Here is a 23,712-nt window from a genome sequence, read left to right as displayed (position 1 = left end):
GGTGGGGGTGCTGGGGGACATGTGTGGGACATGAGTGGGGCCTGCTGGCAGGTGCCCCTCACTGCTGGGGGGTGGGGGTGCTGGGTACTGGGGGACATGAGTGGGGGCCTGCTGGCATGTGCCCCTCACTGCTGGGGGGTAGGGGTGCTGGGGGACATGACATATGTGGGACATGAGTGGGGGTCTGCTGGCAGGCGCCCCTCACTGCTGGGGGGTAGGGGTGCTGGGGGACATGTGTGGGACATGAGTGGAGGCCTGCTAGCAGGTGCCCCTCACTGCTGGGGGGTGGGGGTGCTGGAGGACATGAGGGGGGCCTTCTGGCAGGTGCCCCTGACTGCTGGGGGTTGGGGGTGCTGGGGGACATGAGTGGGGGCCTGCTGGCAGGTGCCCCTCACTGCTGAGGGGTGGGGGTGCTGGGGGACATGTGTGGGACATGAGTGGAGGCCTGCTGGCAGGTGCCCCTTACTGATGGGGAGTGGGGGCGCGGGGGGACATGAGTTGGTTATCACTAGTGCAAGGTGACATGTGGCTTGGTTGGGGGGGCATGCCCATGGTGGATGGGTTGCCTGCGGGACATGACCAAGGGTGCAGGGTAGTCCCCTGTGGTGTGGGCTGCCTGCAGGGGCCGTGGAGGGTGTAGAGGGAACACCTCGGAGGACCCACACTGCCAATTCACGTGTAGGACGCCCCGCGCACCCCCGAAATTCACGTACCCCGTTCTGACAGCAAAATCACGTGTGAAACTTCCCGCGAAGCCCAGTTATTCACATACCCCACTCGCACAGGGCCAATCGCGTGTGAAACTTCCCGCGAAGCCCAGTTATTCACGTACCCCACTTGCACAGGGCTAATCGCGTGTGAAACTTCCCACGAACCCCAGTTATACACGTACCCCACTCGCACAGGGCCAATCGCGTGTGAAACTTTCCGTGAAGCCCAGTTATTCACGTACCCCACTCGCACAGGGCCTATCGCGTGTGAAACTTCCTGCGCACCCCAGGAATACACATACCACACTTGCACAGGGCCAATCGCGTGTGAAACTTCCCGCGCACCCCAGGAATACACGTACCCCACTCGCACAGGGCCAATCGTGTGTGAAACTTCCTGCGCACTCCAGGAATACACGTACCCCACTCGCACAGGGCCTATCGTGTGTGAAACTTCCTGCACACCCCAGGAATACATGTACCCCACTCGCACAGGGCATTTCGCGTCTGAAACTTCCCACGTACCCCCGAAATACACATTCCCCGCTCCAATCGCATGTGAAACTTCCCCCACACCCAGGAATACACATACCCCACTCACACAGGGCCTATCGCGTGTGAAACTTCCCGCGCACCCCAGGAATACACGTACCCCACTCGCACAGGGCATTTCACGTGTGAAACTTCCCGCGAACCCCAGTTATACACGTACCCCACTCGCACAGGGCCAATCGCATGTGAAACTTCCTGCGCACCCCAGGAATACACCTACCCCACGCGCACAGGGCCTATCGCATGTGAAACTTCCTGCGCACCCCAGGAATACACGTACTCCACTCGCACAGGCCATTCCGCGTATGAAACTTCCCGCTCACCCTCAAAATACACGTTCCCCACTCCAATCGCGTGTGAAACTTCCCGCGCACCCCAGAAATACACGTACCCCACTCGCACAGGGCCTATCGCGTGTGAAACTTCCCGCGCACCCCAGGAATAGACGTACCCCACTCGCACAGGGCATTTTGCATGTGAAACTTCCCACAACCCCCTGTTATACACGTACCCCACTCCAATCGCGTGTGACACTCCTCGTGCAGCGGGGTACGTGTATTCGGAGGGCTGCGTGGGGAGTTTTAGAGGCGTTTTTGTGGTTGGGGCCTGTGCACCATGTATGGGATTTGTGCGCTGTGCATGGCGCAAGGGGAGGGGTTGGGGGCGTAACTGGCGCTGCTGCAGGGTCGCTGCGCCACTCTGCTCCACGGCTGGTTTTGGAAGCTAAAATCCATGAATATGCTGTGCACGGAAATGGATTTTAGCGCACGCGGCTGGCGCAGAAATGCGCACGCGCACACTGTGCACCAGCCGCGTACGCCACTTGTGCGCTGAATTCTATGAATTACCCCCATAATCTACTCTATTTTTCCATAGTTTACTCAAGATAACCAATTGTAAACTGTATGGGGTTTTATCCCATTTTTCTCCAATGTTTTGCTGTCAAATAGACAATTTCAATACATTATTTAGAACATTTTCACGGCAGAGAACCATGCCCATAACTCCTACATTACTACGTCTCCCTCACTATGCTCGGTCACTCACACTAGTTTGTGGGAGATGTTAATACCGAACATTACACATTGTTCACCTGCAACCACTCACCTTGAATTGTTTTCAATGCCAGCACCCCCTCAGGATCCACCCACACACTTGGTATTACAATGCTACCTTTACCATGAGCATGTCTATAATAATTGTACTGGTTCATGCACGATGGCGGCTGGTACTTTTGGACATCCGTGGACTGTAGTAATATATATAGCGCTTTATAAGAATATATAGCGCTTCACTATATGTGATGGCATTTTTTTGTTGTGTTGCCAGCAATAATATGACACACACATATAGTTATTTTATGTTGCCGGTATAACATGTGAATATGTTGCTGGTGGCATGCAAGGTACAGAATTCATAATGCAGCAAAAGCTCAATGTGAAACTGCAGAGAATAAAGTGCACTATATTTTTTTTTAATACCTCATACATAGAAGACTACATTATTTATATATAACTGACTTTACTAAACATTAACTCTAACTTCCTTAACATTATAATGTAGTCTCATGTGCAAAATGAGGTGAAAATATTATTTGTTTTTAAAAGTGCACTGCCATTTTTTTTTCTCTCTTTCCCTCTCCTTCTGTGTTGGGTTGCAGAAAGCAGAAAGCATGCATAGCAGGAAATAATAATTGATTCAGTTGCTCGGTGAGCAAGGATTGTAGGGTATTTTGTGTAGATCTAGGGCCTAGCGGTATTTTCTTACCGCCAAAAACAAAAGTAATTTAGCAATAATCACTCCTTGCATTTAAATTGGGTTTGGTATTATAGTGGTATAGTGGCTATGCATTATTTCAGTTCACATATACATTTGGTTGGTATACATTTCGTTGTGGTATAGTGATGAGCATGATTTTCTGTTCTACTGGTGGTCCCCAATATACAAAACCCCCTTTTTCTTGCTTGGTCTGTTCGTGTGATCACTAGAGAGACCTTGGGCCTACATTTTATGGATACCACAATTTTCACATATAGCATTCACCAACCCCTGTGGTATTATCACTAATGTATTTACATTAGTGAAATTATATTTCCAGAGGCCTCTTTCTCTGCTGATTCATGTACACCCAGCAGACTATCATATTATGTTCCACTCAGAAGCCACACACACACATACACCCTGAGTGGAACCACGCGCACAGCTATTTATAATTGCTCATAACATTACTTCATCTACATAGGAAGCCTGTCACGTATATTTCCTAATAACCTCCCCGTCTCCTGTGTGGTATGGGTTAAATGCACCAGAGAAAGACAGAAGCAAAAAAAGAAAAAAAACCTTTACACAGGCTGTGATTTATAACAGTTTCATTTCAAATTATACATTACCCGCTTTGCGAGGCAGTCCTTTCTAGAATAAACAGAAGAGAAACAAGTGCAAAAATACAAGGCATTTCATTTTACATTTGCAACAATAAAAAGAACAGTCATTTAGATGGCAACATTATAAAGTGGCATTTAAACACAGTGATTCCCCAGCTATATCTATCCTGCCTGAAAAAGACTTCATTCAGACAACGCTCCCGCAAATTGTACGTGATAATTACGAACTGTTTGTAGCTTTTTCAGCACGCGAAATCTCCTCGCTTGTCGCCTCCGAGAAGTAGCCCAGGGCTTTCTTTTTAAAGCACCCAGTGAGAACATGCAGTTCAATCTGCAATCTTCAGTTCTCAAGCCGGTGCCAATTGACTAGGAAACCCCAGTCTCCGAAGGTCAGCAGTGCACTGGAACGACCCCTCTCAGCAGCCCAGCCAGGTCCTCACAGCAGCTTCCCAAAATGTCTAATCCTTCGCCTTCTCCCCGAGCTGCTTCAAGAAACATCTGTTACAGCCCTTAAGGTGACGTGTCACCAATCAAAATACACAATATTCTACCCTCCTTCCTCAACAATGGCTCACTTTTACAGTAAGCAACTGTATCTAACTGATTTCCTGCTATTCGAATTTTGCTTCCTGCAAAGACCGTGAACAAAGCAAAGAGAGAGGAAAAAAAAATCTGAACACACGTTTAAAATGAATCTCAGCCTGCCTCATTTTGCACATGGAGTTAAAATCGTGTTAGTATTTGTTAACCAAGTTAATTAATTAAGTATCTAATGTTTCTCCTGTAATTGAGGCATTTCAAGTGAGAGAAAAAAAATGGTGTGCTTTTAAACTAAGTATTGAGAAAAATGGTGTGGTTTAACATAAATATCCTGTCTTCATATACCTGTCCATATGTTACCCTGGCAACACATTGCTTGCTGTACCACATTACAGCAATACTGTGATCCCATGCAGTGGTGCTGCACTCCAAAACATGCTAAATTGTACTACATACCCTCCTTTTTCTGAGAATTCGGCCATGGTCCAAGCCACAATTGGAAGAAACCCAACTTGCTCCCTTTTTTCTTTTAAAATGTATCAATCCAACAAAATGAATATTCGCGTGTGGAAAATGAAAATTGAAAAATCATTGATCAATCATCATAATATTCAAATTCATCTCTGAGTCCATCAGTTCTTATAAAATATTTTGCATATTTCTTCCCAATGGAAGTGTCCATAGTCCAGTGTCTTACTTTTATACTTGAAGTCAATCACAAAACAATAAAATAAAACAAATAGTTAAAATAAAGAATTAAAATAACAGATTAAAATAATTAATTAAAATAATAAACACGTGGAACTCCATACTCCAGGACACTTGTCTGCCTCTGATATGTCCCGACCAGCGATGTCACATCATTTGGTTCATTCGGGTACTCTTTCATCCTGGCACTCTTGGATCCTTTTTCCATAGGAGTCATCTCTTTTTGGCATTCCGATTACTTGTCTTCACCTCCACCCGGAGGCAGGCATCATTTAATCTTCATCCAGGGGACTCCAGGTCCCGTGACCTCCAAGCCAAAATGTGATATGATATGATATGATATGGTATTTGTAACGCGCCTATACACAGGTGTTTCAAGGCGCGACGAGGCAGGGAGGGGAGGAACAAGGGGAGACAGACAAACGATCCTACTAGGCCAGGTGTCATTCAGATCGCGCAAGTGCAGGGGTGAGGAAGGGGGAAAGTGCAAGGGGAAGGGGAGGGGGGGAAGTGCAGTACAAGGTAAGTGGCGTAAAGTGTTGTTATTTTAAGAAACGCTTGTAGCTATCCACAAGCTGGCAGTCCCCTTATAGGCTGCCTATACTAGCCATTAAGAACACGGCAAATCTAGTGCCTTCACGAGTGACTTCAGCACCGCCACAGATGCAGCAAAAATAGAATCTGTCTAGCAGCCATAGATACCTGCAACAAATTAATAGCTTCTTTTAACTTTGCAGTTTATCCACGTGGTTACCGACCAGACCATTTTCGATTAGGATCAAGACGCACAAGGCGCACAGCAGGCACCTTGATAGAAGAATGCTGCAACCCTTCTCCATACCTGTGACACCACAATTACTGGCTCAGGTAGGACTATGTTGCAGCACACCACGCAGGCAATCATCACCCCTGCAGAGAGACACCAATTTCTGATTTTAGTATTTTCTATTTTTTAGATGTCCCACCAAAGGGGTTCACAAGGGATATCACCAAGTATGCTTGTATAGTCCTGAAGACGGCACTAGTACATCCAACCACCCAGCTTGTGCTAGAAACAACAGAAGTGTCGACTAGATAGATGTGTTGTGTATATTAACCACATCCTAAATTACAACTTGTACTAACCCTCACAAAATATCAGTATTACAATTTGTTAGTCATATGAAGACTCAATATGATTGCTTTTGTATGTAACTCCTCATGAGCAGGGGGTAGAAAAATGGTGACATACACACAGTAGCCTAAACAGGCTTCTTAAGGATTAACTAGAAAATAAATTGTTATATGTGAAAACTAATATTGGTGCTCTCTAATTCATACAAAGACCAAATGTTATAATCTTGTGTGCGACATTACACTACCAGCAAGTGCCATACAGGTGGGGTAACCTGCTCAGACCTGCCTGAAACACGAGGCCCATTTCAAAGGTTAAAAGGCCCTGACGCTGTCCCTACATGCAGGGGAGATAAGTGTGTTTTTTATAAGGAGGTTGAAAACATGGAAGTGATTTATTTTTGTTTTCACATTTATTGCCAACGTTTGTGTTTGCAGCTTCATGTGAGATTTGCAGTCCCTGCACTAACATTTATTGTATGCACATCTTCATGAAAGTGGGTGGCAGTCCCCATAATGGTATAGACTGTTGTGTCTCCAGCTTTATGAAATTCATTTACTATGAGTATTATTGGTATAGATAGAGTGTGGCCACGCTTTATAAAGGTAACTTGCAGTGGCAATGCAAGCCTGTGTTGTGGACAATGTCATAGTGAAAATGTAAAATACCCCTAGGTTCTGTTTGTGAAATATACGATATTGAATTAATGTGCGCTGAAATTTTTGGCGAAAGCGTGCGAATCACAGCGCAAGTGCGAAAATCGCAGTGAAACCCGAGCACAGCGATTCATGGAAGTCCGTGCGCGTGTAAATCCCTGGATGTGTGCTAAAATTCTGCGTGGCGCACGCTGGCGCACACGTCTCCAAAAAGCGTGCGCTAAGCGCACAGCAAAAACGCACATAGCGCAGCGCACACAACAAAAGTAGGCGGAACAGGGGGTGTAACACGCGGAATGGGGAACAACGCGTGAAAAAGTGGGCATCACGGGGGAAGTACAGGAGGCAATTGCGCGGAACGCCCACACGCGCGTCTACAACACGTATTCATGGAATCGAACGGGGCTAATGCGTGCACCAAAAAAGACGCGCTGATCTGGAAACACGTACGCCAGCACGAAGCAAGCGTACGTGGACTCGCGCAGCATAAAAGTGCGCACAAACAACAAACAAGCTCAGACGCCAAGATGAATATACCGTTCCTAGCAGCAGTGGTCATGGGATACCGTAGGAGGAGGAGGAGGATAATCAGGCCCATAATTTTTACACCCAGAACCATCCTTTTTGGGATGCCTGATGACCAGGTGTATGGGAGGTACAGGTTTCCGCCTCACATAATACTCGACCTGGTGAGTGAGTGGGAGGATGACCTCACATCACCCACCCTGTGTTCCCAAGCACTCAGCCCCCCGGAGAAGGTCCTCAATGTACTGCACTTCTTGGCCACTGGATCATTTCAGCGGACAAGTGCTATAGTGGGGGGGGTGTCAAAGGCCACGCAGTCACGCTGTGTGTTGGCCATCATGACTGCATGCCCATCAGTGTGCAGGCACATATACCTGCCCAGAACACCTGCAGAAAGGCAGGCTGCCGTCCGGGATATCTACAGGGTGGCACAATTCCCCAAGGTGCTAGGTGCCATTGATTGCACCCATGTGGCTCTACGTCCCTCCAGGACATCTGAGCACATCTATAGAAACCGCAAGCACTGGCATTCCATCAATGTGCAGGTAGTATGTGATGCCAAGGGAATCATCACCTCAGTATATGCCAACTATCCAGGGTCCACCCACGACAGTTTCATTTACAGAATGTCAACCCTAAACCGGGACCTAGAAGCTGGGTGGCATGGCGATACATGGCTGTTTGGTGAGTATAAATGCCACTGCACATGCATGCATGTCAGATACTGAGTAATGTCACAACCCCACTAATGATACCCATCTCCACCTCCCCAGGGGACAGTGCCTACCCTCTGAGCACCCACATGATGATGCCAATTCGGAACCCGACCATGCCACCCGAGGTAAGATACAACACAGCCCATATTGCAACCCGGGGCATAGTGGAGCGCACATTCGGAGTGCTCAAGTCACGCTTTCACTCCCTTGACCGTTCTGGTGGGCAGCTGTTATATGCTCCCCCAGTAGTGTGCAGGATCATAGTGGCAGCATGTGTCCTGCACAACGTTGCAACACGCCGGGGCCTGCCGGTGGACATGTGGTGCCCCCACATCCCCAACCACATGCACGCCCGCTGCGCATGGGAGGGGAAAGGGCACGTGGTGAGGCAGCCCGTACGCAGCTGGTGGCTAATTGCTTCACATAAAATCACACCCCTGTGGAGTGCACACAGCCCTGGCACATACCAGCTGACAATCAATGATGATGACATAAGGGACAGTCAACTGTCACAACCATACCAGCCTGAGATTGGTCACCTGGAAGTGTTACATTGTGTGTATCCCTACCTACCCAAACACCACCAATGCTGTGTCATCAAAAGCCATATATCTTTGCTGATAAATTAATTACCCCCTTGCTAAATACAACATGAGAACAGCGCCATGTCACCCAACCCCTCCCCAGCTCCACCACCATTCACACCATGGCATGTCATGCAATGTGAAAGCAAACAAAGCAATGCACAAGACCTGACACAAGTGTCACAAAGTACACTGTCCCTAATGGAAACTGCCCACACACAATATGCTCCCAGTAATGTATAACTAACAGCACACATTACCAAATACTTACCACCAACACAATGCTGCAACACACCATGGAAAAATGCAAAAACATGACAGTACTAAGTTCAAGTAGTGGTAGTCTTACAACCTGAATATGCCAGCGCATCGACCCCTTCCAACTGTAGAGTGTTGCTTCCATGCAAATGTCTCAGTGTACTGCATACAACATGAACTGCATCTGCAAAGTAGACGGCCTTGTGAAGACATGAGGAAGGAACCTGCAAATTAGGAGGAAGACATGGATGCACAAGCACATTTCAATACACCATGCAGTGTGCAATACAACAACAATATCCACTAGGGATGTCTACACAGTATTGCCAAGGGAAAATAAAGGGGTAGTCCTGCTCTCAGAACCCTGATCCTTCAGGTGTATTATATTTATATCCAAGGTTGGATCAGTAGAATGGGATGACACTCTTTTAGTACATATTCAAAATCTTTATTACATCAATTGATTACACAAGAAAAATCATCTACATATCATAAAACCTAATAAAAAAACAATTTCATACCAACAATCATGGCCACATCCAAAAATTCATTCAGACATTCACACAATAAGAGCACCCAAGGTGTTATATGCATCAATGGGCATTGGAAATATAATATTTCCCTTCGTTTAATATATTACACAATGACCCAGTCCCTAATATTAGGTGTCGTGGTATATCCGATGTCGAATTGAGGTCAGATATATTTCACAAAAAAGAGCGTCTTGTGTAATGAATTGATGTAATACAAATTTTGAATATGTACTAAAAGAGTGTCATCTCATTCTACTGATCCAACCTTGGATATAAATAGACAGTCAAGACTAGAGACTGCCCACACAGCTCAAGGGAGCCCAACGTCACTGTGTAATTCACTGTCATTTTGTCACACCCTTTGCAAGCCCATGGAAATGGGAAGCAGGAGGGGTGTGTGTCTCACAAACCCAAGCATCTAACCTAAACTCAGGACAACACTGCATGTACCCAGCCGGAATACAGTGGATGCCCACGGGAGCCACACAAGGCAACACACTGTAAAAAAAAAAAAAATCCAAAATGGCCATGTGGAGGCCAGGGGGGAGGGGGAGGCCACCCAGAAGGTTCGAGAACTGGGTGCACACCAACACCCACCTGGGTGGATTTTGCGAAAAAAAAAAAATACCTCCTTGGGCTCATGTCCTGCACGGATAGGCCCTTGTGGGAGAACTGCTGTCGCTCTGCTCATCCTCTGCTGCTGCATCAGGAGGTGGTGGCACTATAGGAGGCAGCCCACGCAAAGCCCTGGTATGGTCCTCCATGGCAACAAGCATGCGGGTCTGGAAGGTCTGATTCTCGAGGATTAAAGTGCAGAGATCCCCATGCAGCACATCACGGGTTGCCTGCATTTCTGCACGCATGGCCTCGCATGATGCCCGGATCTCTTCACGTGTTGCATGCAGCTCAGCTGAGAGCGAACATGTGAGCTGGTCCAGCTGCTGTTCTGCCCTTAAATGACTGGAAGCCTCAAGTTCAACCAGAGTCTACCTGAGGTTATGTAGTTCTACCCTCAGGGCTTCCCTGTGGCACTGGGACTCTATTGATATGGATTCACACAGAGTCTCCAGTGCCGCCCATCGGTCCCTGTTGGACGCCAACATGTCTTCCCTGTGTGAATGGCAAATATAGTCTGTTGCCTGCTGTTGTTGCTCCATCTGCCTTTCAGGGGGGATAATGGAAGTGGCCACCCTCTCCATTGCCTGAGCCATCATTTCTCCTGATGCTGCCTGTTGGGTTGCCATACCGTACATGGAGTTTTCCCATACAGTATTGCCTGGTGGCGCACGGCCACCGTGTTGATGGGCACCACACCTGTTTGGGGCAAGGCGATCTGCACCTTGCTGTGCTTGCTGAGCCTGAGGCTGCAGGACTGCATTTCCCCTCTGACCTGCTGGCCCAGGAACAGGATCAGATGCTGTGGAGTGTGACCCTGCATCCGTAACCGCCAAAGGTGGACCTACCAACACTGACATCCCCATAGAGGGTTCTACCCCTGGTGCAAGTGGGTTGGACAGAACAGAATCCCTGCCAGAAACACTTACCTGCGACGGCACATAAGTCTCATCATCCGATTCAGGACCTGAATAGAGGTCTGGGGAGGTGCACCCAGAGAAACCCCTGGACAGTATGGTCTGCAGTAACATTGGGTTTTCACCGAACACCACACCACATCCCCCAATGGTGCCGAGTCGTACCTGAGATTCCTCCTGGGTCTGCACCATCTCCTCAACCTCAACAGCATCAAGTGCGTCATCACCTGCAAAAACATGAAAGTCAACAAATGGAAACAGGCATGAGCACCATAGCACACACATAGGCCGTTACAAGCCAGAGATCCAGTACATGATTTACGCATGTCCCACATAACTATAACCCTGCCATGCATGCACTGTCAAAGAGTTGAAAGTGGAATCAAAAAGGCAGACACTGGGGAGAGCAAGATGGAAAAGCAACACATTTGGAGCATGTTGGGTAGCACTAGCATCACACATCATGCTGTGAGTGGCATGTCCAATACACATACATGACACATGCCACCACACAGATGTCATGTAGCATAGCCATGGTAAATTACAAAACTACAGCAATTAGTCAGTGAATGAGTACTGCCACACATCCATGTCACATCGACATGATGCGAAGATTAATGCTGAATAGTGTTGCTAAATATGCATGTGCCACACACTAAAACACATCCAGTGTCCAATAATACAGTCATTGTGGGCTGATCAATGGTCGGTCACTTTAACATTACAGGAAACAGCTGTCATGTTCCACATGCAAACAGGCCCTAATAAAAAATGTCTGCAGCCCAATACTCCATCGCCCTGAATGGTCTAATCATTAACATAACCAGGTAAAAATTGTGGCCCAGTGTGGGCTGTAAACAATGACCGAAGCATATCACATATGTTGCAATATGACAGAAAAATGCGCAGTAAAAATGGGAGAGTGGAAATAATCAGCCTGAATGAACACTTACAAAATCTGAACAATGTAGTTACAAGATGACAGGTCAAAGTAAAGTACACTAATGTGGGCCTAATTGGCAACTGTGGGCAGAAGGGATACAGTCATACCCAAATCCAAGGCATGTGAATGTATGGGAGGAAGCAAATGGGTGACCCATAACACTCCCAGTACCCAGTCCACCTGCGCTTCTGCCCCTACTGACCAGAGCGGCGCAAGCCACTCAGGCTCTGCTCCACCTTTGAAGAAGAGGAAGAAGGGTATTCTGGCACTACAGGCTGAGACCCCAGACATGGCTACACAGTCCGGCACGTCAAGGAAGCCTAGCTTTAATGACCCCGAACTTGATGCACTTCTGAGCTATGCCCATAGGTCTTGGTGCAGGTCTTGGTGCAGGCATTGGCTGAAGTGTGATGTTGGCAGGGGCAACGTCAGTTTGATGGACCAGGACTGACACTGTCCCGGCTGGGAGACTCAAAGCTGGGGTGGATAGTGCTGCAGCTGCCCCTGCAGCCTCCCCACCCTGCCTACTTGGGGCAGCAGATGACATCGCTACCCCAGATCCACATGGCCTGGTGACACAAACTTGCACCGGCACACGTGGCTTAGACTTGCTGACCTGGAAGTCAGCCTGGGAGTCATCCTGTGCCGGGTCAGGTGCTGCAATGGGTTGGTCCAACAAGGGCTGAGCTGGGATGGTGTCAGCCACGTTTCCCTCAACCATGGGGGGGGCATGGGTTGTCCCTGATTGGTCCTCCACACATGGGGTTCTAGGGGCACCCTGCAAATCATGGCCACGTCCCCTACCACGCCCACCACGCCCACCTTTGGGAGGTCGGCCACCTTTGCCTCCCTTACCGCTTTTTCGCCTCCCAACCATGGCACTGATGTTATTGTGCATATGGGAGTTGCAGTAAACAATTGTCCTGGCAATTGGGGGTGAAAGGGGTAGAGTACTAGATGGAATTTGTACCCTAGTGCTCTAGCAAGGCTGTCTGTGACCCCTGGGGGAAGATGACGGGTCACGCAAAGCACAGGCACCCCAAAAACAAAAAGTAACGTGCATGCAACCCCTCGTAGACCACATGTGTGGAAAAATGAACCCGCACTACGCTGTGGCACCCAGAAATACAAAAACAAGCATACGCGTGTTACACGCAGCCTACAATGACCACTGAAGGGGTACGCGACACACGGGCAAGCACAGTTGGTAAATGCGTGTGCGACTCACCGTCTGCCTGGAAAAAGAATGTAAAAAAAAAGCGCGTGTGCGCGTAGGCAGCACCCCCGCCAAAAGAACAGGACAAAAGAAGAAGTGAATGCTGTTTTAGGAAACAGGCCAAAAAAAATAAAGAACGCTGTCAGAGGTAACAGGGAGTACGAACTTGAAGCGCTGTGAAGTAATCGCATGTGAACCGACAAGAAGTACAGAATTCACCCACTCGCTCTCCACGAAAAGCACGTACAAGGGAATAGGGTCCTACACATACCTTTTAAAGGGGCCCACACGTACAACGTCACTTACGCGTGTACGCGCTATGGCCCTTTCCTCCAATTACACAAGCTGACACTCGGACGTGCAGTTTTTGGACGTGTACGATGAACTTGCACCCGTGTTGATAGAAACGCCCATGCACGTCACGTCACTTACACACATAGGCCTTTCCTCGGATTACACGCATTCACATGCGGACGTGCAGTTTTTTCACACGCGCTGAACCACTATGCCTACGTCACGAGGGAAACGCCCCCACGAGTCACGACACAGAAGCGCTTACGCGCTAAGGGCCTTTGGTCCAATGAAACAGCGTACGTGTGCTGACGCGCTTACGCGCGAAGGGCCTTTCCTCGAATTACACGTTGACGTGCAAGATTTTCACGTGCCAAATCACTCCGTATCAAGCTGGCCACGCGACAACACACGGAAGACCACGCTCTTGCCCAGAAGGCAAAATTACTGCCCCCAGAGCCCCGAGCAGGCTCCCACCTGCCATATGCTGCTGCCTGACTGCCTGCTGCCCACATGCCCTGCTATTTGCTGCCTGCACGTCAGCCAGGGGAGCAGTTGCTGTGACCACCCCTGCTGGAACCGAAGACTCCCGACTGGGATACCATCGCTCCACAGCCCAGCCCCAGGACCCAGTTGCCCACCCACTCCTGCCTCTGGGGTTGCCATGTCAGGCACAACACCATCAGGCACCACTGGCAACCCCCAGCTAGAGAGGCAGAGGGCCACCAGCTTCAGTGCCAGGGAAGTTGGTGTCCTGGTGGAGCAAGTCCTGGGTCAGTACGATGCCCTCTTTGGAAGTTTGCATGCCGACAATGAAGGACGGACCAGGATCTGGATGGACATCGTGAATGCCATCAACGCGGAGGGGGTGGCAGTCCGCGACTTGCAACATGTCAAGAAGCACTAGGAGGACTTCAGGTCCAGGACCCTCAACAAGGCCCGGCGCCTCTTAAAGGCAGCGGATGCCAAGGGGCGCCGGGGCCACCTGTCCGACCACCAAATGAGGGTCCTGGAACACATATGCCCAGCTCTCCAGGTCCAGGTCCTTGAGAGGCAGACCCGCCTGGAGTCGAGCGGTAAGTGTACATGCATACTGATTGGACGCTGTGCATGTGGTGGTGTGCCAGTAGTGTGCAGGTTGCACATGTGTTTTCATAGGGCCATGTAGGGAAGTGTATGAACAGGGGCATGAGGCTGCCACATATGAGTCCTCTTAGGTGTGAGACACATCAATGTTGTATGTGTTGGTAAGCATGCTGTGCAAATGCAGGTGTGGGAGCATACATGTTTGAATTTCTGTGTATTTACATTGGCATGGTTGTGGTGTCACACATGGATGGTGGTTCCTGCTGCATGTATCTGCACTGTGTACATGTGCATGTGTGTGTATTTGACAAGTGTGCAACTGTGATGCAAAATGGATGCACGTGACACTGATATGTGGAAGGCTGAATGCCAAATGTGACATGTATGGCGATCGCATCACTGCGACAGTTGAAGGAGATGTAGACATGCATGTAATTGTGGTGGCGTGTGTGCATGTCTAGTGCACTCCCTGTGTTTCATGTGATGTCAGGCTCACCTTCGGCTGTTCATGCTGTTGTATGTGTATGGATGTTGCTGCCTGGTGCAATATTGCTGTGGAAATGCTCATGTGTGTGAGTTGAAATGACATGTGTGTTGTGGAGTGTGATGCCATGTCTGAAGTTTGACACTGCCACTCATGTGCAACTGTCATGTGTGTATCAGTCCATTGTACATTGCCCTGATGTCTGTGTTTTATCTCTCCCTGTCTGCAGCGTCAACTGATGAAGAGGGCGGAGAGGGTGCTGTGGAGCACAGCGGCAGGGATTGCACCACCAGCCGTAGACGCAAGGCCTGGCTCCCCTCCCAGATTGTCATCTCGTCGGGGAGTGGGGAGTCTGATGCCGCATCCCAGGCCGCAGCTGCCGAGGGTAGGTCCAAGAGGCAGAGGTCGGAGGTGGACTCCTCGGCAGCAGAAGGGGCAGCTGAGACCCCACAGTGTCCAACAGAGGAAGATGGCACAGAGTCATCCAGGTTGGTGGGGGGTTTGGTGGAGGAGGAGGCCACGGAAGGGACACACACAGGGTCTGGAGGTGGGGATTCCACTGGTACTAGTGGTGCAGTGCAGGGACAGGAGGCAGCACAGGCAGCAGCAGAGGTGCCTGTGTGTAATCCTGTCCCTGATCCTGTCACTGCATCATCTGGCACCAGCAGGGATGCCTACGTCCAGACCCGTTTTCAGGGAGGGGATAAGCACACAACAACTGGCCTTCCTGTCCCTGCGGATGTGGCTATCCGGGACCGTGTTGAGCCTGTCATGAGTGGGATAGCGTTGCGTCAACAGGGCATGCGAGGTGACCTGCAGTCTTCTTGTGGAGAGACTGCATGTCTTGCATGCCTCTTTGACCACGTTGACCTACTGGGATGGGTCACTGGTGCTGGATTCCTCCGTGTGCTGGACCTTCTTGCGACCCCCTCCTCACCTGAACCCCCTACGTGCCAGTCGTCCTCCATGTCATCTTCCCACCCATGCATCACCTGAGTACACTGTGGAGCTGCCCCTGACCCAGCGGCCAGGCTGGTGGAGGACACATCCATGCCACAGTCGGGAGTCGGACGTCCAGCAGGGATGGCCACCACGAAAACTGCACCCCAGCGGAGGACGACGTGCAGGCAGCAAGAGCCAGGGCGCAGGCACAGGCACAGCAGCAGCAACATTGTGGGAGCAATGATGGCTCGGGGCCTTCAACATCAGAGGGGCAGGCATCGGCCATAGGGCAGGAGGACCCCGGATTTCAAATGTCTTCTGTGTGGCAGTGGTTGTGCCATGCCATAGATGCGGAGTGGCAGCGGGCGGAAGACGCACGGCTCACAATGGTCAGGGCAGAGAACTCCATGCGGAGGGCCCTTAGGCGGGGCGAGTGCCTTGAGGCAATTCGCAGGGAGTTGGGGGTGAACATGTCGTCGTCCCTGCGAACCCTCGGGGCCATGGAAGAGGACTGCCTCCAGAACATTGAGCGGGAGTTCGATGATGCCCTGGCCCGGGACATCAAAAAGTGAGCCATAGGACTAGCCCGCTGCCATTGTAAATAGTTAGATAGTGTTAGGTTTCCTTTCTGTTTTTGTTTATTTTGGGCCGCTTGGACACCACATTTTTGTATATAGTTCTTTATTAGGTAGTGTTTTTTGTAGGTTTAATTTCATTTGTTGGGCTCATGGACCCTGGATTGGTGATTTGTATATATTTGAACAGTGGATGTTTCTCGTTTTTATTTTTATTTCACCATGTCGCAATGGATTTCATATATTTTTTTTTTTTCTCTTGGATTTGCTTTGTTGGACTGAGACTTTGGACACATTTTCATTTGGATTTCTTTGGATTCTGATTTCATGTTTTTTATTCTTTTCCGGACATGCTGCATTTTATTTCTTATTCCCATTGTTGAGTGTTTTTTTTTTTTCATTACATTCATGTTGTGTTCAATACATTTTTGTTTCATACTTCGATGCGTGATATTCTCTCATTGGTTTCATGCATGGGTTTTCACATTCACTTGCACCCATTGTGTGTGTGTGACTGACATGTGTTCATGTACATACTTGCCATTCGGGTTGTATCATGTAATGGCCATTTCTCTGTGGGTGGATGCAATACTTGGTTGGGTCTTTGGGCTGGGGTGGCGTGGGGTGTGATGTGGGTGGCCATGAGGCCCATGAATGAGGATCGTCATGGCGTGGGTGCTGGGGGACATGAGTGGGGGCCTGCTGGCAGGTGCCCCTCACTGCTGGGGGGTGGGGGTGCTGGGGGACATGAGTGGGGGCCTGCTGGCAGGTGCCCCTGACTGTTGGGGGTTGGGGGTGCTGGGGGACATGAGTGGGGGCCTGCTGGCAGGTGCCCCTCACTGCTGAGGGGTGGGGGTGCTGGAGGACATGAGGGGGGGCCTGCTGGCAGGTGCCCCTGACTGTTGGGGGTTGGGGGTGCTGGGGGACATGAGTGGGGGCCTGCTGGCAGGTGCCCCTCACTGCTGGGGGTTGGGGGTGCTGGGGGACATGTGTGGGACATGAGTGGGGGCCTGCTGGCACGTGCCCCTCACTGCTGGGGGGTGGGGGTGCTGGGGGACATGTGTGGGACATGAGTGGGGGCCTGCTGGCAGGTGCCCCTCACTGCAGGGGGTGGGGGTGCTGGGGGACATGTGTGGGACATGAGTGGGGCCTGCTGGCAGGTGCCCCTCACTGCTGGGGGGTGGGGGTGCTGGGTACTGGGGGACATGAGTGGGGGCCTGCTGGCATGTGCCCCTCACTGCTGGGGGGTAGGGGTGCTGGGGGACATGACATATGTGGGACATGAGTGGGGGTCTGCTGGCAGGCGCCCCTCACTGCTGGGGGGTAGGGGTGCTGGGGGACATGTGTGGGACATGAGTGGAGGCCTGCTAGCAGGTGCCCCTCACTGCTGGGGGGTGGGGGTGCTGGAGGACATGAGGGGGGGCCTGCTGGCAGGTGCCCCTGACTGCTGGGGGTTGGGGGTGCTGGGGGACATGAGTGGGGGCCTGCTGGCAGGTGCCCCTCACTGCTGAGGGGTGGGGGTGCTGGGGGACATGTGTGGGACATGAGTGGAGGCCTGCTGGCAGGTGCCCCTTACTGATGGGGAGTGGGGGCGCGGGGGGACATGAGTTGGTTATCACTAGTGCAAGGTGACATGTGGCTTGGTTAGGGGGGCATGCCCATGGTGGATGGGTTGCCTGCGGGACATGACCAAGGGTGCAGGGTAGTCCCCTGTGGTGTGGGCTGCCTGCAGGGGCCGTGGAGGGTGTAGAGGGAACACCTCGGAGGACCCACACTGCCAATTCACGTGTAGGACGCCCCGCGCACCCCCGAAATTCACGTACCCCGTTCTGACAGCAAAATCACGTGTGAAACTTCCCGCGAAGCCCAGTTATTCACATACCCCACTCGCACAGGGCCAATCGCGTGTGAAACTTCCCGCGAAGCCCAGTTATTCACGTACCCCACTTGCACAGGGCTAATCGCGTGTGAAACTTCCCACGAACCCCAGTTATACACGTACCCCACTCGCACAGGGCCAATCGCGTGTGAAACTTTCCGTGAAGCCCAGTTATTCACGTACCCCACTCGCACAGGGCCTATCGCGTGTGAAACTTCCTGCGCACCCCAGGAATACACATACCACACTTGCACAGGGCCAATCGCGTGTGAAACTTCCCGCGCACCCCAGGAATACACGTACCCCACTCGCACAGGGCCAATCGTGTGTGAAACTTCCTGCGCACTCCAGGAATACACGTACCCCACTCGCACAGGGCCTATCGTGTGTGAAACTTCCTGCACACCCCAGGAATACATGTACCCCACTCGCACAGGGCATTTCGCGTCTGAAACTTCCCACGTACCCCCGAAATACACATTCCCCGCTCCAATCGCATGTGAAACTTCCCCCACACCCAGGAATACACATACCCCACTCACACAGGGCCTATCGCGTGTGAAACTTCCCGCGCACCCCAGGAATACACGTACCCCACTCGCACAGGGCATTTCACGTGTGAAACTTCCCGCGAACCCCAGTTATACACGTACCCCACTCGCACAGGGCCAATCGCATGTGAAACTTCCTGCGCACCCCAGGAATACACCTACCCCACGCGCACAGGGCCTATCGCATGTGAAACTTCCTGCGCACCCCAGGAATACACGTACTCCACTCGCACAGGCCATTCCGCGTATGAAACTTCCCGCTCACCCTCAAAATACACGTTCCCCACTCCAATCGCGTGTGAAACTTCCCGCGCACCCCAGAAATACACGTACCCCACTCGCACAGGGCCTATCGCGTGTGAAACTTCCCGCGCACCCCAGGAATAGACGTACCCCACTCGCACAGGGCATTTTGCATGTGAAACTTCCCACAACCCCCTGTTATACACGTACCCCACTCCAATCGCGTGTGACACTCTTCGTGCAGCGGGGTACGTGTATTCGGAGGGCTGCGTGGGGAGTTTTAGAGGCGTTTTTGTGGTTGGGGCCTGTGCACCATGTATGGGATTTGTGCGCTGTGCATGGCGCAAGGGGAGGGGTTGGGGGCGTAACTGGCGCTGCTGCAGGGTCGCTGCGCCACTCTGCTCCACGGCTGGTTTTGGAAGCTAAAATCCATGAATATGCTGTGCACGGAAATGGATTTTAGCGCACGCGGCTGGCGCAGAAATGCGCACGCGCACACTGTGCACCAGCCGCGTACGCCACTTGTGCGCTGAATTCTATGAATTACCCCCATAATCTACTCTATTTTTCCATAGTTTACTCAAGATAACCAATTGTAAACTGTATGGGGTTTTATCCCATTTTTCTCCAATGTTTTGCTGTCAAATAGACAATTTCAATACATTATTTAGAACATTTTCACGGCAGAGAACCATGCCCATAACTCCTACATTACTACGTCTCCCTCACTATGCTCGGTCACTCACACTAGTTTGTGGGAGATGTTAATACCGAACATTACACATTGTTCACCTGCAACCACTCACCTTGAATTGTTTTCAATGCCAGCACCCCCTCAGGATCCACCCACACACTTGGTATTACAATGCTACCTTTACCATGAGCATGTCTATAATAATTGTACTGGTTCATGCACGATGGCGGCTGGTACTTTTGGACATCCGTGGACTGTAGTAATATATATAGCGCTTTATAAGAATATATAGCGCTTCACTATATGTGATGGCATTTTTTTGTTGTGTTGCCAGCAATAATATGACACACACATATAGTTATTTTATGTTGCCGGTATAACATGTGAATATGTTGCTGGTGGCATGCAAGGTACAGAATTCATAATGCAGCAAAAGCTCAATGTGAAACTGCAGAGAATAAAGTGCACTATATTTTTTTTTAATACCTCATACATAGAAGACTACATTATTTATATATAACTGACTTTACTAAACATTAACTCTAACTTCCTTAACATTATAATGTAGTCTCATGTGCAAAATGAGGTGAAAATATTATTTGTTTTTAAAAGTGCACTGCCATTTTTTTTTCTCTCTTTCCCTCTCCTTCTGTGTTGGGTTGCAGAAAGCAGAAAGCATGCATAGCAGGAAATAATAATTGATTCAGTTGCTCGGTGAGCAAGGATTGTAGGGTATTTTGTGTAGATCTAGGGCCTAGCGGTATTTTCTTACCGCCAAAAACAAAAGTAATTTAGCAATAATCACTCCTTGCATTTAAATTGGGTTTGGTATTATAGTGGTATAGTGGCTATGCATTATTTCAGTTCACATATACATTTGGTTGGTATACATTTCGTTGTGGTATAGTGATGAGCATGATTTTCTGTTCTACTGGTGGTCCCCAATATACAAAACCCCCTTTTTCTTGCTTGGTCTGTTCGTGTGATCACTAGAGAGACCTTGGGCCTACATTTTATGGATACCACAATTTTCACATATAGCATTCACCAACCCCTGTGGTATTATCACTAATGTATTTACATTAGTGAAATTATATTTCCAGAGGCCTCTTTCTCTGCTGATTCATGTACACCCAGCAGACTATCATATTATGTTCCACTCAGAAGCCACACACACACATACACCCTGAGTGGAACCACGCGCACAGCTATTTATAATTGCTCATAACATTACTTCATCTACATAGGAAGCCTGTCACGTATATTTCCTAATAACCTCCCCGTCTCCTGTGTGGTATGGGTTAAATGCACCAGAGAAAGACAGAAGCAAAAAAAGAAAAAAAACCTTTACACAGGCTGTGATTTATAACAGTTTCATTTCAAATTATACATTACCCGCTTTGCGAGGCAGTCCTTTCTAGAATAAACAGAAGAGAAACAAGTGCAAAAATACAAGGCATTTCATTTTACATTTGCAACAATAAAAAGAACAGTCATTTAGATGGCAACATTATAAAGTGGCATTTAAACACAGTGATTCCCCAGCTATATCTATCCTGCCTGAAAAAGACTTCATTCAGACAACGCTCCCGCAAATTGTACGTGATAATTACCAACTGTTTGTAGCTTTTTCAGCACGCGAAATCTCCTCGCTTGTCGCCTCCGAGAAGTGGCCCAGGGCTTTCTTTTTAAAGCACCCAGTGAGAACATGCAGTTCAATCTGCAATCTTCAGTTCTCAAGCCGGTGCCAATTGACTAGGAAACCCCAGTCTCCGAAGGTCAGCAGTGCACTGGAACGACCCCTCTCAGCAGCCCAGCCAGGTCCTCACAGCAGCTTCCCAAAATGTCTAATCCTTCGCCTTCTCCCCGAGCTGCTTCAAGAAACATCTGTTACAGCCCTTAAGGTGACGTGTCACCAATCAAAATACACAATATTCTACCCTCCTTCCTCAACAATGGCTCACTTTTACAGTAAGCAACTGTATCTAACTGATTTCCTGCTATTCGAATTTTGCTTCCTGCAAAGACCGTGAACAAAGCAAAGAGAGAGGAAAAAAAAATCTGAACACACGTTTAAAATGAATCTCAGCCTGCCTCATTTTGCACATGGAGTTAAAATCGTGTTAGTATTTGTTAACCAAGTTAATTAATTAAGTATCTAATGTTTCTCCTGTAATTGAGGCATTTCAAGTGAGAGAAAAAAAATGGTGTGCTTTTAAACTAAGTATTGAGAAAAATGGTGTGGTTTAACATAAATATCCTGTCTTCATATACCTGTCCATATGTTACCCTGGCAACACATTGCTTGCTGTACCACATTACAGCAATACTGTGATCCCATGCAGTGGTGCTGCACTCCAAAACATGCTAAATTGTACTACATACCCTCCTTTTTCTGAGAATTCGGCCATGGTCCAAGCCACAATTGGAAGAAACCCAACTTGCTCCCTTTTTTCTTTTAAAATGTATCAATCCAACAAAATGAATATTCGCGTGTGGAAAATGAAAATTGAAAAATCATTGATCAATCATCATAATATTCAAATTCATCTCTGAGTCCATCAGTTCTTATAAAATATTTTACATATTTCTTCCCAATGGAAGTGTCCATAGTCCAGTGTCTTACTTTTATACTTGAAGTCAATCACAAAACAATAAAATAAAACAAATAGTTAAAATAAAGAATTAAAATAACAGATTAAAATAATTAATTAAAATAATAAACACGTGGAACTCCATACTCCAGGACACTTGTCTGCCTCTGATATGTCCCGACCAGCGATGTCACATCATTTGGTTCATTCGGGTACTCTTTCATCCTGGCACTCTTGGATCCTTTTTCCATAGGAGTCATCTCTTTTTGGCATTCCGATTACTTGTCTTCACCTCCACCCGGAGGCAGGCATCATTTAATCTTCATCCAGGGGACTCCAGGTCCCGTGACCTCCAAGCCAAAATGTGATATGATATGATATGGTATTTGTAACGCGCCTATACACAGGTGTTTCAAGGCGCGACGAGGCAGGGAGGGGAGGAACAAGGGGAGACAGACAAACGATCCTACTAGGCCAGGTGTCATTCAGATCGCGCAAGTGCAGGGGTGAGGAAGGGGGAAAGTGCAAGGGGAAGGGGAGGGGGGGAAGTGCAGTACAAGGTAAGTGGCGTAAAGTGTTGTTATTTTAAGAAACGCTTGTAGCTATCCACAAGCTGGCAGTCCCCTTATAGGCTGCCTATACTAGCCATTAAGAACAAGGCAAATCTAGTGCCTTCACGAGTGACTTCAGCACCGCCACAGATGCAGCAAAAATAGAATCTGTCTAGCAGCCATAGATACCTGCAACAAATTAATAGCTTCTTTTAACTTTGCAGTTTATCCACGTGGTTACCGACCAGACCATTTTCGATTAGGATCAAGACGCACAAGGCGCACAGCAGGCACCTTGATAGAAGAATGCTGCAACCCTTCTCCATACCTGTGACACCACAATTACTGGCTCAGGTAGGACTATGTTGCAGCACACCACGCAGGCAATCATCACCCCTGCAGAGAGACACCAATTTCTGATTTTAGTATTTTCTATTTTTTAGATGTCCCACCAAAGGGGTTCACAAGGGATATCACCAAGTATGCTTGTATAGTCCTGAAGACGGCACTAGTACATCCAACCACCCAGCTTGTGCTAGAAACAACAGAAGTGTCGACTAGATAGATGTGGTGTGTATATTAACCACATCCTAAATTACAACTTGTACTAACCCTCACAAAATATCAGTATTACAATTTGTTAGTCATATGAAGACTCAATATGATTGCTTTTGTATGTAACTCCTCATGAGCAGGGGGTAGAAAAATGGTGACATACACACAGTAGCCTAAACAGGCTTCTTAAGGATTAACTAGAAAATAAATTGTTATATGTGAAAACTAATATTGGTGCTCTCTAATTCATACAAAGACCAAATGTTATAATCTTGTGTGCAACATTACACTACCAG

This window comes from Ambystoma mexicanum, chromosome 10 (genome assembly GCF_040938575.1).
Source record: "Ambystoma mexicanum isolate Mex_15411 chromosome 10, UKY_AmexF1_1, whole genome shotgun sequence".
Classification (NCBI taxonomy): Eukaryota; Metazoa; Chordata; class Amphibia; order Caudata; family Ambystomatidae; genus Ambystoma; species Ambystoma mexicanum.
Note: the sequence above shows the minus strand (reverse complement) of the source record.